Raw genomic sequence first — 15,304 nt, 5'->3', positions numbered from 1 at the left:
GAAATCATTGAAAGGGTAGACTGACAGACAAACATGTATTTATGCCTTAAATAAGCAATATGCTCAAAATTACTCGGGTTTTTATGCCATTACATATGTTTCGATGGAGAAACACACCTGCAGAAATCTATTTCACAAATTAATTAATAACCCATACGTTTATAATGTGAATACTGAAATTGTAGACCACAACTTGGCTTAATGGTCATGCCGTATGTACTCATTTGCACTGCAGTGTAGACCTGCCAAAATCATATTGTTTTCAGTTCTTATTTTGTGCTTGTAAAATTTAAAATCTATGCACTGTAAGTATTGTAATTCTCAAAATGTTAGCTATAATTGTGTGGTGAATAAAATATTAAAGCTCTTTTTGATTCGTGAGTATAAATTTACGGCATATATAACATTAAAAGTTTGGTTGAACGGGCACGAAGCTGTACGGCAACAGTATTGTACAGGTTAAGAAAATCCTCGGTAAAATGGCTGAAAGGATGTTTTGAATATATAATCGATTTTGTAATGGAATTGAGTTTTGCGATTTTTTCATAGTCGATTTGTCTCTGAGCGATGTAAATAAATGTAAAATAAAAATAGAAATTTTGAAAAAATAAATCCTCCCCGGCGGGGAATTGAGAACCCCGGTCTCCCGCGTGACAGGCGGGGATACTCGTTACCACTATACTACCGAGGATTAGATGATAGCAAGGTTGCGCACAATTGCTAGTTTAAAGATATATGTGCCATAACCTGGGAACAAACTGTTGACAAGTTGTTGTTTTTCTTTATTAATCTACTAAAAACCAACAGGTGTTTAAATGAATCAAAGCTGTGGAAATCATTGAAAGGGACTGACAGACAAACATGTATTATGCCTTATAAGCAATGTAAAATTCTCGGTTTTTATGCCTTACATATGTTTCGATGGAAACACACCTGCAGAAATCTATTTACAATTTAATTAATAACCACGTTATAATGTGAAATGAAATTGTTAGACCACAACTTGGCTTAATGGTCATGCCGAGTATGTACTCATTTCAGTGCAGTGTAGACCTGCCATGCAAAATCATATTGTTTTCAGTTCTTATTTAGTGCTTCTTAGTAAATATTAAAATCTATGCACTGTATAAGTATTGAAAATTCTCAAAAATGTTAGCTATATAATTGGTGGTGAATAAAATATTAAAATGAGTTTTTGATTCTTTGTGTTCGTATGAGTGAATTTTTACGGCATATATAACTTAAAAGTTTGGTTGAACGGGGCACGAGCTGTACGGCAACTGTATTGTACAGGTTAGAAAATCCTCGGTAAAAGGCGAAGGATGTTTGGAAATATATAATCGATTTTAATGGAATTGAGTTTTGATTTTTCATAGTCGATTTTGTCTCTGAGCTCGATGTAAATAAATGTAAAATAAAAATAGAAGATTTTGAAAAATAAATCCTCCCCGGCGGGGAATTGAACCCCGGTCTCCCGCGTGACAGGCGGGGATAACTCACCACTATACTACCGAGGGAATTAGATGATAGCAAGGTTGCGCACAATTGCTTTTTAAAGATATATGTGACCATAACCGGGGGGAACAATTTGGACAAGTTGTTGTTTTCTTATTAATCTACTAAAAGGACCATCAAGCGTTTAATGAATCAAGGCTGTGGAAAATCATTGAAAGGGACTGTCGACAGACAAACATGTATGGTATAGCCTTATAAGCAATGTTAAAATTTCTCGGTTTTTATGCCTTACATATGTTTATCGATGGAAACACACCTGCAGAAATCTATTTACAATAATTAATCACCAACGTTATAATGTGAACTGAAAATGTAGACCACGAACTTGGCGTAAATGGTCATGCCGTATATTACCGTCATTTCACTGCAGTGTAGACCCTGCCAAAACTCATATTGTTTTCAGTTCTTAATTTGTGCTTGTAAAATTAAAATCTAATCACTGTAAGTATTGAAACATTCTCAAAAATGATTAGCTATAATTGCTGTGTGAATAAAATATTAAAGACTACATTTTTTGAGTTCTGTGGATAAAAATTTACGGCATAATTACAACCTTAAAAAGTTCTTGTTCTGAACGGGCACGAGCTATGGGCGGCAAACTGTAGAATGAACAGGTTCAGAAAATCCTCAAGGTAAAAGAGCGCATGAAGCGTATTGAATACATAAATCAAATTAATAGCAATTGAGTTTTTGATTCTTTTCATGTCGATATTGTTATCTGAGCCGATGTTAAAAAAAAGTCAAATAAAAATAGAAATTATGAAAAATAAATCTCCTCATCCGCCCCCCCCGGAGCAGGGAAATTGAACCCCTGTCCTCCGCGTGTACAGGCGGGATACGCTCATCCACTATACTACGCTGACGGATTAGCATAGATATCAAGAGTTTGCCCACCACCAACAATTGCTTTCTAAAGATATCATGGTGCCATAACCGGTAGGGAAGTGCGAATTGACAGAGTTTGGTATGTTTTTCTACTTAATCTACTAAATAGCCAACATGTTTAATGAAATCAAGCAGTATGGAAATCATATGAGAAAGGGATACTGAGACAGACAGAACTATGAAAGTTAAGCCTTATAAGCAATGTTAAAAATTCTCGGTTATTCTATGCCTTACATAATGTTTTGATGGTTATACACACCAGGCAGAAATCCAATCTTACAATTAATTAATAACCACGTAAAAACTCGTTATCTCTTGTAAATTGTATACCCCAACTTGTGCTTACTGGTCATGACGTATGTACGTCATTTCACTGCATTGACTAGACCTGCCAAAATCATAGATTTTCCAATCGGTCATATTGGGAATTCAAGTTCTGACTTGTTCAAATTAAAATTAAATCTATGCACTGTAAGTATTTGTAATTCCTTACAAAATGGTAGCTATAATTGGTGGTGAATAAAATAATAAAAGCACTTTTTTGATTCGTGAGTAATAAATTTACGGCATATATAACCTTAAAAGTTTTGGTTGAAACGGGCATGGCAGAGCTGTACGTGCACATGTTTTTTGTGTACCGTTAGCACAAAATCCTCGTAAAAGGCGAAGGATGTTCTGGAGTCTATAATCGATTTATCAATGGAATTGAGTTTTGAATTTTTCATAAGTTGCGATTTGTGTCTGAGCGATGTAAATAAATGTAAAATAAAAATGAGAAATTATGGAAAAATAAATCCTCCCCGTCGGGACATTGAACCCCAGTTTCCTGCGTGAACAGGCGGGGATGACTCAGCCACTATACTACCGAGGATTAGGAAGATAGCAAGGTTTCGCAGCAATTGCCTATATAAACATATATGTATGGCCATAACCGGTGGAACAATTTGACAAGTTGTTGGTTTCTTAATTAATCTACTAAAAACCAACGAGTTATAAATGAATCCAGCTGTGAAATCATTTGAAGAGATGACCTGACAGAGCAAACATGGAATATGGCCTTATGTATTTTATCTTATAAGCAAGTGTAAAATTCTCTGTTTTTTTATGCCTTAACATATATGTATCGATGTGAAACACACCTTGCAGAAATCCTATTTATCAATAAATTAAATAAGCGAACGTTATAGATGTGGAAATCTGACATTGAAGACCCACCACTTGGCTGTAATGGGCATGCCGTATGTACACGATTTCACTGCAGGTGTAGACCTGCCAATATCATATTGGTTTTCAGTTCTTATTTGTGTATTGTAAAATGTTATTATTCCACTTATATCAAAATCTATACTCCTTTAGATTTTTTTTTATTGGCAGTGGGGGGGGGGGGGGGGCTGGTGGGGGGGACATATATCTATATATCACTTTGAAATCCTCAAATTGTTAGCTATAATTGGTGGTGAATAAAAATATTCAAGTTCCCCTCTCTTTTTGATTTCGATAGTATAAACTTTACGGCATGAAATACTTAGAAAAGTTTGGTGGTTGAACGGGCACGAGCTGTCCCCTACGGCAAACTGTATTGGTACAGGGTTAGAAAATCCAGCTTAAAATTCGACAGGATGTTTATGGATAAAAAAATCGGATTAATGTGAGAATTGAGTTTTGTAGTTTTTCAAAGTCGAATTGTTCTCTGCGCGATGTGAAATAAATGTAAAATATAAAAATATAAAATTTTTGAAAATAAATTCCTCCCCGGCAGGGAATTGAACCCCGGTCATCCCCCGCGTGGACAAGTGCGAGTTATACTCACCCCTAAAACTAACCGAGGAAGTTATGATTATAGCAAGGTTGCGCACGAACTGCTGTTAAAGGATATCTTGTGGCCATTACCGGGTGGAACAATTTTACAAGTTTTGGTTTTCCTTATAAATCTACAAAATTAACCAACATGAGTTTTATATAAATGAATCACGCTGAGGAAATCATTGAAAAGGACTGTGACAGACAACCATGTAAATAGTCCCTTATAAGCAATGAGTAAAAGAATTCTCTGTTTTTTATGCCTTACATATTGTTCAGAATGAAACACACCTGGCAGAAATCTATTTACCAATTAATATAAGATAACACAGTTAATATATGTGAAATGAATTGAGTATGACCAATACAACTTGGGCATTAATGGTCAATCGCCGTAAGTACTCCTTTCACTGCAGTGTAGACCTTCCAAAAGTCATATTGTTATCAATTCTTTATTGTGCTTGTAAAATTAACAAGCACTAATGCACAGTAAGGTATTGAAATTCTTTCTCAAACAAATTGTTTATCTAAATTTGGTGGTGAAATAAAATATTAAAGCTCATTATTGATTCGTGAGTTAATCAAAAATCTACGAGCAAGTATAACTGTAAAAAGTTTGGTTGTGAACGTGCACGAGCTGTTACGGCAACTGTGATTGTAAACAGTGTTAGAAAATCCTACAGTAGAAAGGCGAATGATGTTGGTATATATAATCGAATTTTATGGAATTGAGTTTTGATTTTTCATAGTCGATTATGTGTCTGATCGATGTAAATATATGTAAACATAAAAAATAGAATTTTATTGAAAAAAAAATCCTCCCCGTCGGGGAATTGAATCTCGGTCTCCGCCGTGACAGGCGGGGTTACTCCAACCACTATATAACCGAGGATTAGATGAAAGCAAAGTTGTCGCACAAATGCTTTATAAAGTAAAAAAATGAGCCATAACCCGGGTAACAAATTTTACACGTTTTTGTTATCTTATTAATACTACTAAAAACCCAACATGTTTAATGAATCAAGCTGTGGACACATCATTGAAAAGTGAACCTGACAGACAAACGACATATTATGCCTTATAAACAAGTGTAAAATTCTCTGTTTTTATGCCTTACAAATGTATTTGACTGATGGAAACACACGACCTCGCAGAAATCTAATTACATATAAATTAATAATCACGTCATATAAGTGAAATGAAATTTGCTATACCACAACTTGGGCTTAGACGGTCCCATGCCGTATGTCATTCCATCTTACAACTGCAGTTGTAGACCTGCCAATATCATCACTGTTTGATCTAGTTCTTATTTGTGGTTTGTCAAAAAATTATAATCTATATGCACTGTATGCTATTGTCAAACTTCTCCAAAAAGCGTTGTATGTCTACAAATGGGTGGTGAATATAAATCATTAAAAGCTCTTTTTTGATTCGTGTGAGTATAAAATTATCTGCATGTAATACATATAAAGTACTGGTTGGAACATTCAGGGACTAGCTGTAAGGCAACTGTTATTGTACAGAGTTTAGCAAAATCCTACGGTAAAAGGCGATAGGAATGTCTACTATGGATATATACATGGGATTTTAATGGAATTTGAGTCATTTGATTTTTCATAGTCGATTTGTCTCTGAGCGTGATGTAAATAAAATTGTTAAAATAAAAATAGAAATATTGAAAAATAACTCCTCCCCCGCGGGTGCCAATTGAACACCACCGGTCACCTCCCGCGTGGAACATGCTTGGGGTATACTCACCCACTATACAACCGAAAAAATTAGACTGATATCAAAGTTTGCGCACAATTTTTGCTTTAAAAGATTATTAAAGTTCCATACACCTGGGGAAAACTTTGACACGTTTGTTGTTTTCTTATTAATCTACCAAAACAACACACCAGGTCTTCTTAATAATTCAAAGCTGTGTGAAATCCATTTGAAAGGAGACTGACAGACAAACACATAATAGGCCTTATAAGCAATAGAACAATCCTCTGTTTTTATGCCTTAAATATGTTTCGATGGCAGTACGACACTGCAGAAATCTAATATCCCAATTCAATTTAATAATCACGTTATAATGTAGGACAATGAAATTGTATAGACCACAACATGGCTTAATGGGTTTATGCCGTATGTACTCATTTCAGTGCAGTGATATACCCTGCCAAAATCATAATGTTTTCAGTTCCTTATTTGAGGCGAGTGATGAGTTGAGTAAAATTACAAAATCAGAACACTGTAAAGTATTGAAATTCTCAAAATGTTTAGCTATAATTGGTGGTGACTGTAATAAAAATATTAAAGCTCTTTTTGATTCGTGAGTATAAATTTACGGCATGTAATAGACTTAAAAGTTTAGAGTTGAACGGGCACGAGCTGTACGGCAACTGTATTGTACAGGTTAGAAAAACCTCGGATAAAAGGCGAAGGATTTCCTGGATATATAATCGATTTTAAATGAATTGGAGTTTTGATTTTTCATAGTCGATTTTGTCTCTGAGCGAATGTAACTTAAATGTAAAATAAAATAGAAATTTTGAAAAATAAATCTCCCCCGGCGTGGGAATTGAAACCCCGGTCTCCGCGTGACAGGAGCGGGGATAACTCACCGACTATACTACCGAAAATTAGATAGATAGCAAGGTTGTCGCACAATTGCTTTTAAAGAGCTATGTGCCATAACCTGGGAAAATTGACAAGTTGTTGTTTTCTTAATAAAGTGTACCAAAAACCAAACAGGTTTAATGAATCAAGCCTGTGGAAAATCATTGAAAAGATTTTCCAAACATATGTAAGGCATAAAAACCGAGAATTTTACATTGCTTATAAGGCATAATACATGTTTGTCTGTCAGTCCCTTTCAATGATTTCCACAGCTTGATTCATTAAACCTGTTGGTTTTTAGTAGATTAATAAGAAAAACAACAACTTGTCAAATTGTTCCCCCGGTTATGGCACATATATCTTTAAAAGCAATTGTGCGCAACCTTGCTATCATCTAATCCTCGGTAGTATAGTGGTGAGTATCCCCGCCTGTCACGCGGGAGACCGGGGTTCAATTCCCCGCCCGGGGAGGATTTATTTTTCAAAATTTCTATTTTTATTTTACATTTATTTACATCGCTCAGAGACATCAAATCGACTATGAAAAATCAAAACTCAATTCCATTAAAATCGATTATATATTCAAACATCCTTCGCCTTTTACCGAGGATTTTCTAACCTGTACAATACAGTTGCCGTACAGCTCGTGCCCGTTCAACCAAACTTTTCCCCATTGTATATGCCGTAAATTTATACTCATGAATCAAAAAGAGCTTTAATATTTTATTCACCACCAATTATAGCTAACATTTTGAGAATTACAATACTTACAGTGCATAGATTTTAATTTTACAAGCACAAATAAGAACTGAAAACAATATGATTTTGGCAGGTCTACACTGCAGTGAAATGAGTACATACGGCATGACCATTAAGCCAAGTTGTGGTCTCCAATTTCATTTCACATTATAACGTGGTTATTAATTAATTGTAAATAGATTTCTGCAGGTGTTGTTTCCATCGAAACATATGTAAGGCATAAAAACCGAGAATTTTACATTGCTTATAAGGCATAATACATGTTTGTCTGTCAGTCCCTTTCAATGATTTCCACAGCTTGATTCATTAAACCTGTTGGTTTTTAGTAGATTAATAAGAAAACAACAACTTGTCAAATTGTTCCCCCGGTTATGGCACATATATCTTTAAAAGCAATTGTGCGCAACCTTGCTATCATCTAATCCTCGGTAGTATAGTGGTGAGTATCCCCGCCTGTCACGCGGGAGAGACCGGGGTTCAATTCCCCGCCCGGGGAGGATTTATTTTTCAAAATTTCTATTTTTATTTTACATTTATTTACATCGCTCACACGACACAAATCGACTATGAAAAATCAAAACTCAATTCCATTAAAAATCGATTATATATATCAAACATCCCTTCGCCTTTTACCGAGGATTTTCTAACCTGTACAATACAGTTTTGCCGTACAGCTCGTGCCCGTTCAAACCAAACTTTTAAGTTTATATATGCCGTAAATTTATACTCACGAATCAAAAGAGCTTTAATATTTTTATTCACCACCAATTATAGCTAACATTTTGAGAAATTACAATACTTACAGTGCATAGATTTTAATTTTACAAACACAAATAAGAACTGAAAACAATATGATTTTGGCAGGTCTACACTGCAGTGAAATGAGTACATACGGCATGACCATTAAGCCAAGTTGTGGTCTACAATTTCATTTCACATTATAACGTGGTTTATTAATTAATTGTAAATAGATTTCTGCAGGTGTGTTTCCATCGAAACATATGTAAGGCATAAAAAACCGAGAATTTTACATTGCTTATAAGGCATAATACATGTTTGTCTGTCAGTCCCTTTCAATGATTTCCACAGCTTGATTCATTAAACCTGTTGGTTTTTAGTAGATTAATAAGAAAACAACAACTTGTCAAATTGTTCCCCCGGTTATGGCACATATATCTTTAAAAGCAATTGTGCGCAACCTTGCTATCATCTAATCCTCGGTAGTATAGTGGTGAGTATCCCCGCCTGTCACGCGGGAGACCGGGGTTCAATTCCCCGCCGGGGAGGATTTATTTTTCAAAATTTCTATTTTTATTTTACATTTATTTACATCGCTCAGACACAAAATCGACTATGAAAAATCAAAACTCAATTCCATTAAAATCGATTATATATTCAAACATCCTTCGCCTTTTACTGAGGATTTTCTAACCTGTACAATACAGTTGCCGTACAGCTCGTGCCCGTTCAACCAAACTTTTAAGTTATATATGCCGTAAATTTATACTCACGAATCAAAAAGAGCTTTAATATTTTATTCACCACCAATTATAGCTAACATTTTGAGAATTTCAATACTTACAGTGCACAGATTTTTATTTTACAAGCACAAATAAGAACTGAAAACAATATGATATTGACAGGTCTACGCTGCACTGAAATGAGTACATACGGCATGACCATTAAGCCAAGTTGTGTTCTACAATTTCATTTCACATTATAAACGTGGTTATTAATTAATTGTAAATAGATTTCTGCAGGTGTGTTTCCATCGAAACATATGTAAGGCATAAAAACCGAAAATTTTACATTGCTTATAAGGCATACTACATGTTTGTCTGTCAGTCCCTTTCAATGATTTCCACAGCTTGATTCATTAAACCTGTTGGTTTTTAGTAGATTAATAAGAAAACAACAACTTGTCAAATTGTTCCTCCGGTTATGGCACATATATCTTTAAAAGCAATTGTGCGCAACCTTGCTATCATCTAATTTTCGGTAGTATAGTGGTGAGTATCCCCGCCTGTCACGCGGGAGACCGGGGTTCAATTCCCCGCCGGGGAGGATTTATTTTTCAAAATTTCTTTTTTTATTTTACATTTATTTACATCGCTCAGAGACAAATCGACTATGAAAAATCGAAACTCAATTCCATTAAAATCGATTATATATCCAGACATCCTTCGCCTTTTACCGAGGATTTTCTAACCTGTACAATACAATTGCCGTACAGCTCGTGCCCGTTCAACCAAACTTTTAAGTTATATATGCCGTAAATTTATACTCACGAATCAAAAAGAGCTTTAATATTTTATTCACCACCAATTATAGCTAACATTTTGAGAGTTACAATACTTACAGTGCATAGATTTTAATTTTACAAGCACAAATAAGAACTGAAAACAATATGATATTGACAGGTCTACACTGCACTAAAATGAGTACATACGGCATGACCATTAAGCCAAGTTGTGGTCTACAATTTCATTTCACATTATAACGTGGTTATTAATTAATTGTAAATAGATTTCTGCAGGTGTGTTTCCATCGAAACATATGTAAGGCATAAAAACCGAGAATTTTACATTGCTTATAAGGCATACTACATGTTTGTCTGTCAGTCCCTTTCAATGATTTCCACAGCTTGATTCATTAAACCTTGTTGGTTTTTAGTAGATTAATAAGAAAACAACAACATTGCAGATAGTAATCCCCCGGTTATGGCACATATATCTTTAAAAGCAATTGTGCGCAACCTTGCTATCATCTAATCCTCGGTAGTATAGTGGTGAGTATCCCCGCCTGTCACGCGGGAGATCGGGGTTCAATTCCCCGCCGGGAGGATTTATTTTTCAAAATTTCTATTTTTATTTTACATTTATTTACATCGCTCAGAGACAAATCGACTATGAAAAATCGAAACTCAATTCCATTAAAATCGATTATGTATTCAAACATCCTTCGCCTTTTACTGAGGATTTTCTAACCTGTACAATACAGTTGCCGTACAGCTCGTGCCCGTTCAACCAAACATTTTAAGTTATACATGCCGTAAATTTATACTCACGAATCAAAAAGAGCTTTAATATTTTATTCACCACCAATTATAGCTAACATTTTGAGAATTACAATACTTACAGTGCATAGATTTTAATTTTACAAGCACAAATAAGAACTGAAAACAATATGATATTGACAGGTCTACACTGCACTGAAATGAGTACATACGGCATGACCATTAAGCCAAGTGGTGTTCTACAATTTCATTTCACATTATAACGTGGTTATTAATTAATTGTAAATAGATTTCTGCAGGTGTGTTTCCATCGAAACATATGTAAGGCCATAAAAACCGAGAATTTTACATTGCTTATAAGGCATAATACATGTTTGTCTGTCAGTCCCTTTCAATGATTTCCACAGCTTGATTCATTAAACCTGTTGGTTTTTAGTAGATTAATAAGAAAACAACAACTTGTCAAATTGTTCCCCCGGTTATGGCACATATATCTTTAAAAGCAATTGTGCGCAACCTTGCTATCATCTAATCCTCGGTAGTATAGTGGTGAGTATCCCCGCCTGTCACGCGGGAGACCGGGGTTCAATTCCCCGCCGGGGAGGATTTATTTTTCAAAATTTCTATTTTTATTTTACATTTATTTACATCGCTCAGAGACAAATCGACTATGAAAAATCGGAACTCAATTCCATTAAAATCGATTATGTATCCAGACATCCTTCGCCTTTTACCGAGGATTTTCTAACCTGTACAATACAGTTGCCGTACAGCTCGTGCCCGTTCAACCAAACTTTTTAAGTTATACATGCCGTAAATTTATACTCACGAATCAAAAAGAGCTTTAATATTTTATTCACCACCAATTATAGCTAACATTTTGAGAATTACAATACTTACAGTGCATAGATTTTAATTTTACAAGCACAAATAAGAACTGAAAACAATATGATATTGGCAGGTCTACACTGCACTGAAATGAGTACATACGGCATGACCATTAAGCCAAGTTGTGGTCTACAATTTCTTTTCACATTATAACGTGGTTATTAATTAATTGTAAATAGATTTCTGCAGGTGTGTTTCCATCGAAACATATGTAAGGCATAAAAACCGAGAATTTTACCTTGCTTATAAGGCATATTACATGTTTGTCTGTCAGTCCCTTTCAATGATTTCCACAGCTTGATTCATTAAACCTGTTGGTTTTTAGTAGATTAATAAGAAAACAACAACTTGTCAAATTGTTCCCCCGGTTATGACACATATATCTTAAAAAGCAATTGTGCGCAACCTTGCTATCATCTAATCTAAGTTAAATAATTTTATAATGAACTTTGTCTTGTTGTGCTTTTTTATGTTTACGATATCATCCATTAATGTTAATGGTTTAAGGGATGTTGTTAAAGTTAAAAATTTATTTGAATACTTTCAGTATCATAATTATAAAGTTGTTTTATTGCAAGAAACTTTCTGGGATGACACTTTTGTCAATCAAATAAGTCACCTATGGAAAGGTAGGATTGTTTTTAACAATAGCAATGATAACAGGAAAGGTGTCGCTATTTTAGTGTCTAATGATTTTAAAGATGGTTTGATTGATTTTGATGGGTATGACGGAAGAGTTTTACGATTGAAGATAACAATTGAAGATAAGGATTGGAATATTGTTAATATATATGCTCCGAATGTTGATAGTGAAAAAAAAACTTTTTTTGAACGTTTAAAAATTTGGTTAGGACCATTTTTGGAGAATCTGATTACAGGGGGTGATTTTAATACTACTCTTTCCACTCTAGATCGTACAGGTGCTACGTCACATACGGTGAATCCTAGTGTGTCGGCATTGAAAAGTCTTATGTTTTCATGTGATATTCACGATATTTGGAGAGTTAGAAATAAAAATTGTGCTGTTTTTTCACGGAAACGAGTGAGTTTAGATACTTTATCGCAAAGTCGTATAGACTACTTTCTAGTAGCTAAAACCATAAGTTCTTTTGTACAAAATGTATACTATAATGATACTTCGTTTAGTGATCATTGTTTTGTTGTTATGAAAATTGACTGTGATAGTGAAAGTAAAGGTCCAGGTATTTGGATTTTTAATAATTGTTTTTTGTTAGAAGATGATTTTAATACAAAAATAAGGTCTATAATAGATTCTGCTAAAAATTGCCCTTTGTATGTTAATGAACCGAAAGTTTGGTGGGATAATTTGAAATATAAAATTAAAAAGTTTTCTCGAGTTTATGGTAAGGATCGAAGAAAACAGAAAATGTCCGAGTTTTATAAGATTCAGAATAAACTGCATAATTATTCCTGTGATATAGCTAATGGGAGATCCTTTGATTGTACTAAGTATGATGAGTTAAAACAGAGTTTAGAAAAATTTGAAAAAGAAAAGTGTAATGGGGCTGTTTTGAGGTCAAAAGCGAAATGGGCAGTAGATGGTGATAAAAATACTGGTTATTTTTTAAAATTGGAGAAGTATAGGCAGAACTCTAATGCCATAAAGTGTCTGCATGACAGCGATGGAAATGTTTTAGCGTCATCTGAAGAGATGTCTCATGAAATATTTAGTTTTTATAATCAATTGTATAATTGTATTGAAACAGATGATTGTGATATTGAAAATGTTTTAACTTTTATTGACAAAAAGGTATCTGAGGATGACAGAATCAAGTGCGATTCGCCTGTAACTGTTGATGAAATACACAAAGCTTTGTTTTCTATGTCTAAGTCTAAAAGTCCAGGCTTAGATGGTCTGACTGTTGAATTTTATTGCCATTTTTTTGATGATTTGAAATATATTTTTCCTCATGTTGTACAAAGTATCTGGGGAAGAAAAAAGAATTGACAAAAAGTATGAAACAAGGGGTTATTAATCTGGTTTATAAAAAGAGAGGTGATAAAACTTTGTTGAAAAATTGGAGGCCTATTAGCCTTTTAAACGTAGATTATAAAATTTTAGCCCGGGTTATGTCAGAGCGGCTTAAGTCTGTTTTGCCTTCTATTATTTCTGATTTTCAGTCTTGCTGTGTTGTTGGGCGTGATATCGCGGATACCATTTTTTGTGTGCGTGATATTATTGATCTTACTACACAGGAAGATCGTGAGGGGTATATTCTAAAAATTGATCAAGAAAAGGCCTTTGATCGTGTAAGTCATTCGTATTTGTTCAAAGTTTTGGAAAAATTTGGTTTTGGTGGGAATTTTGTTGACTGGATTAAGATATTTTACACCAATATTTCTAGTTCTGTAAAATATAATGGCAATCTTACCAAATTTATATCCATCCGGAACTCAGTACGGCAGGGCTGTCCAATTTCTGCGATGTTATATGTTTTGGCGGCAGAACCTTTGGGAAATATGATTTTGAAATCTCCAGATGTTAATGGTATCACGGTTCCTAATACAAATTTTGAATCTAAAGTGTATCAACATGCGGATGATACTACTTTGACACTTGGAAATAAAATGTGTATTGAAAATGTTTTTAAATTATTGGAAATTTATAGTAAGGGATCTGGTGCCAAAATTAATAAAGATAAGTCAGAAATTCTATGTGTTGGCCAAGGTAATATTTCGCCAAATGAGCTTGATAAGTTTCGTATAAAATTATGCGAAAAGGTTATTTGTGTTCTTGGTGTGTATGTTGGTATAGATTTACGTTTATGTAACGAAAAGAATTGGGATACTAAGGTTGCTAACATTAGAAATACTTTGAAAATGTGGTCCCAGAGACAGTTAACTATACAAGGGAGAGCTATTGTAATTAATTCATTGTTGATGTCTAGATGTTGGTATTGTCTAACGTCACATACAATACCTCTGGCAGCTATTACTGAAATTAAGAAACTATGTATTGATTTTTTGTGGCATAAAAGTGCACATTTGGTCGCTTATGATACTATTATTGGCAAAAGAAAAGATGGTGGTTTGAATGTACCTGATATTGAATTAAAACTTAAAGCGTTTAGATTAAAATTTCTTTTAAGGTGGTTAGATACTTCTTGCAGAGCAGTCTGGAAATGTACGGGTCAGTATTTTTTTTAACAAAGTTCTGAATTTAAATCTCGATTTTGAGGTTATTTATTGTAAGTTTCCTAATAAGTATCTTAGATCTTTACCCATTGTTTATCACGAAATGTTAAAGGCTTGGTATATCTTTCAGTCTGTTAATGAAGTGTTCTACAATGAGGACACCTTTTTTGTGTATGAACAGCCGTTGTTTTTCAACCCAATATTTTTGAACAATGGCAAACCTATTTTTATTGAATGTTTCGCTAAAGCTGGTATAGTTAAGGTTAAACATTTGACTTTAGAAGTTGTATCCAAGTTCATTCACTCAAATGCAATAGTTGATGTTATCAAGGATAGTAATCCAGATATTTCTAGCGATATGATTTTAAATGATTATAAAATTATCATGGACTCGGTTCCTGCTAAATATAAAGATGTCATTTTCAGCAATGTACATACCAATATAAGAACTGAATGTAGACCTTTCGTTACATATATGGATGGTAATGGGACTACTGTACAGCTCTATCCAAAAACTACCAAAGATATATATGGGTGTTTCATTCGTCGATTTTTCAGAAGACCAAAATCAACTGAATATTGGTCAAATGTTTTTAATAGCATGAGCCTACCACAAGTCTTTGCAATAATGTATTTGCCATTTTTACCATGTGATATTGTTGATGTTCACTATCG

General features: G+C 34.2%; 2 non-coding genes across 2 annotated transcripts; both read left to right on the top strand.

Annotated features, from left to right (window-relative positions):
- The first annotated feature begins 8,783 nt into the window (after window positions 1–8,783).
- On the top strand, window positions 8,784–8,855 carry Trnad-guc (transfer RNA aspartic acid (anticodon GUC)). Its single transcript has one exon. It is a non-coding gene; the product is annotated as a tRNA-Asp (tRNA).
- Window positions 8,856–11,117: 2,262 nt separating this feature from the next.
- On the top strand, window positions 11,118–11,189 carry Trnad-guc (transfer RNA aspartic acid (anticodon GUC)). Its single transcript has one exon. It is a non-coding gene; the product is annotated as a tRNA-Asp (tRNA).
- Window positions 11,190–15,304: the final 4,115 nt, after the last annotated feature.

The sequence above is a fragment of the Argopecten irradians genome, unplaced genomic scaffold (genome assembly GCF_041381155.1).
Source record: "Argopecten irradians isolate NY unplaced genomic scaffold, Ai_NY scaffold_0199, whole genome shotgun sequence".
NCBI classification, from domain to species: domain Eukaryota; kingdom Metazoa; phylum Mollusca; class Bivalvia; order Pectinida; family Pectinidae; genus Argopecten; species Argopecten irradians.
Note: the sequence above shows the minus strand (reverse complement) of the source record. Positions and strands in the feature narration are given on the sequence as shown.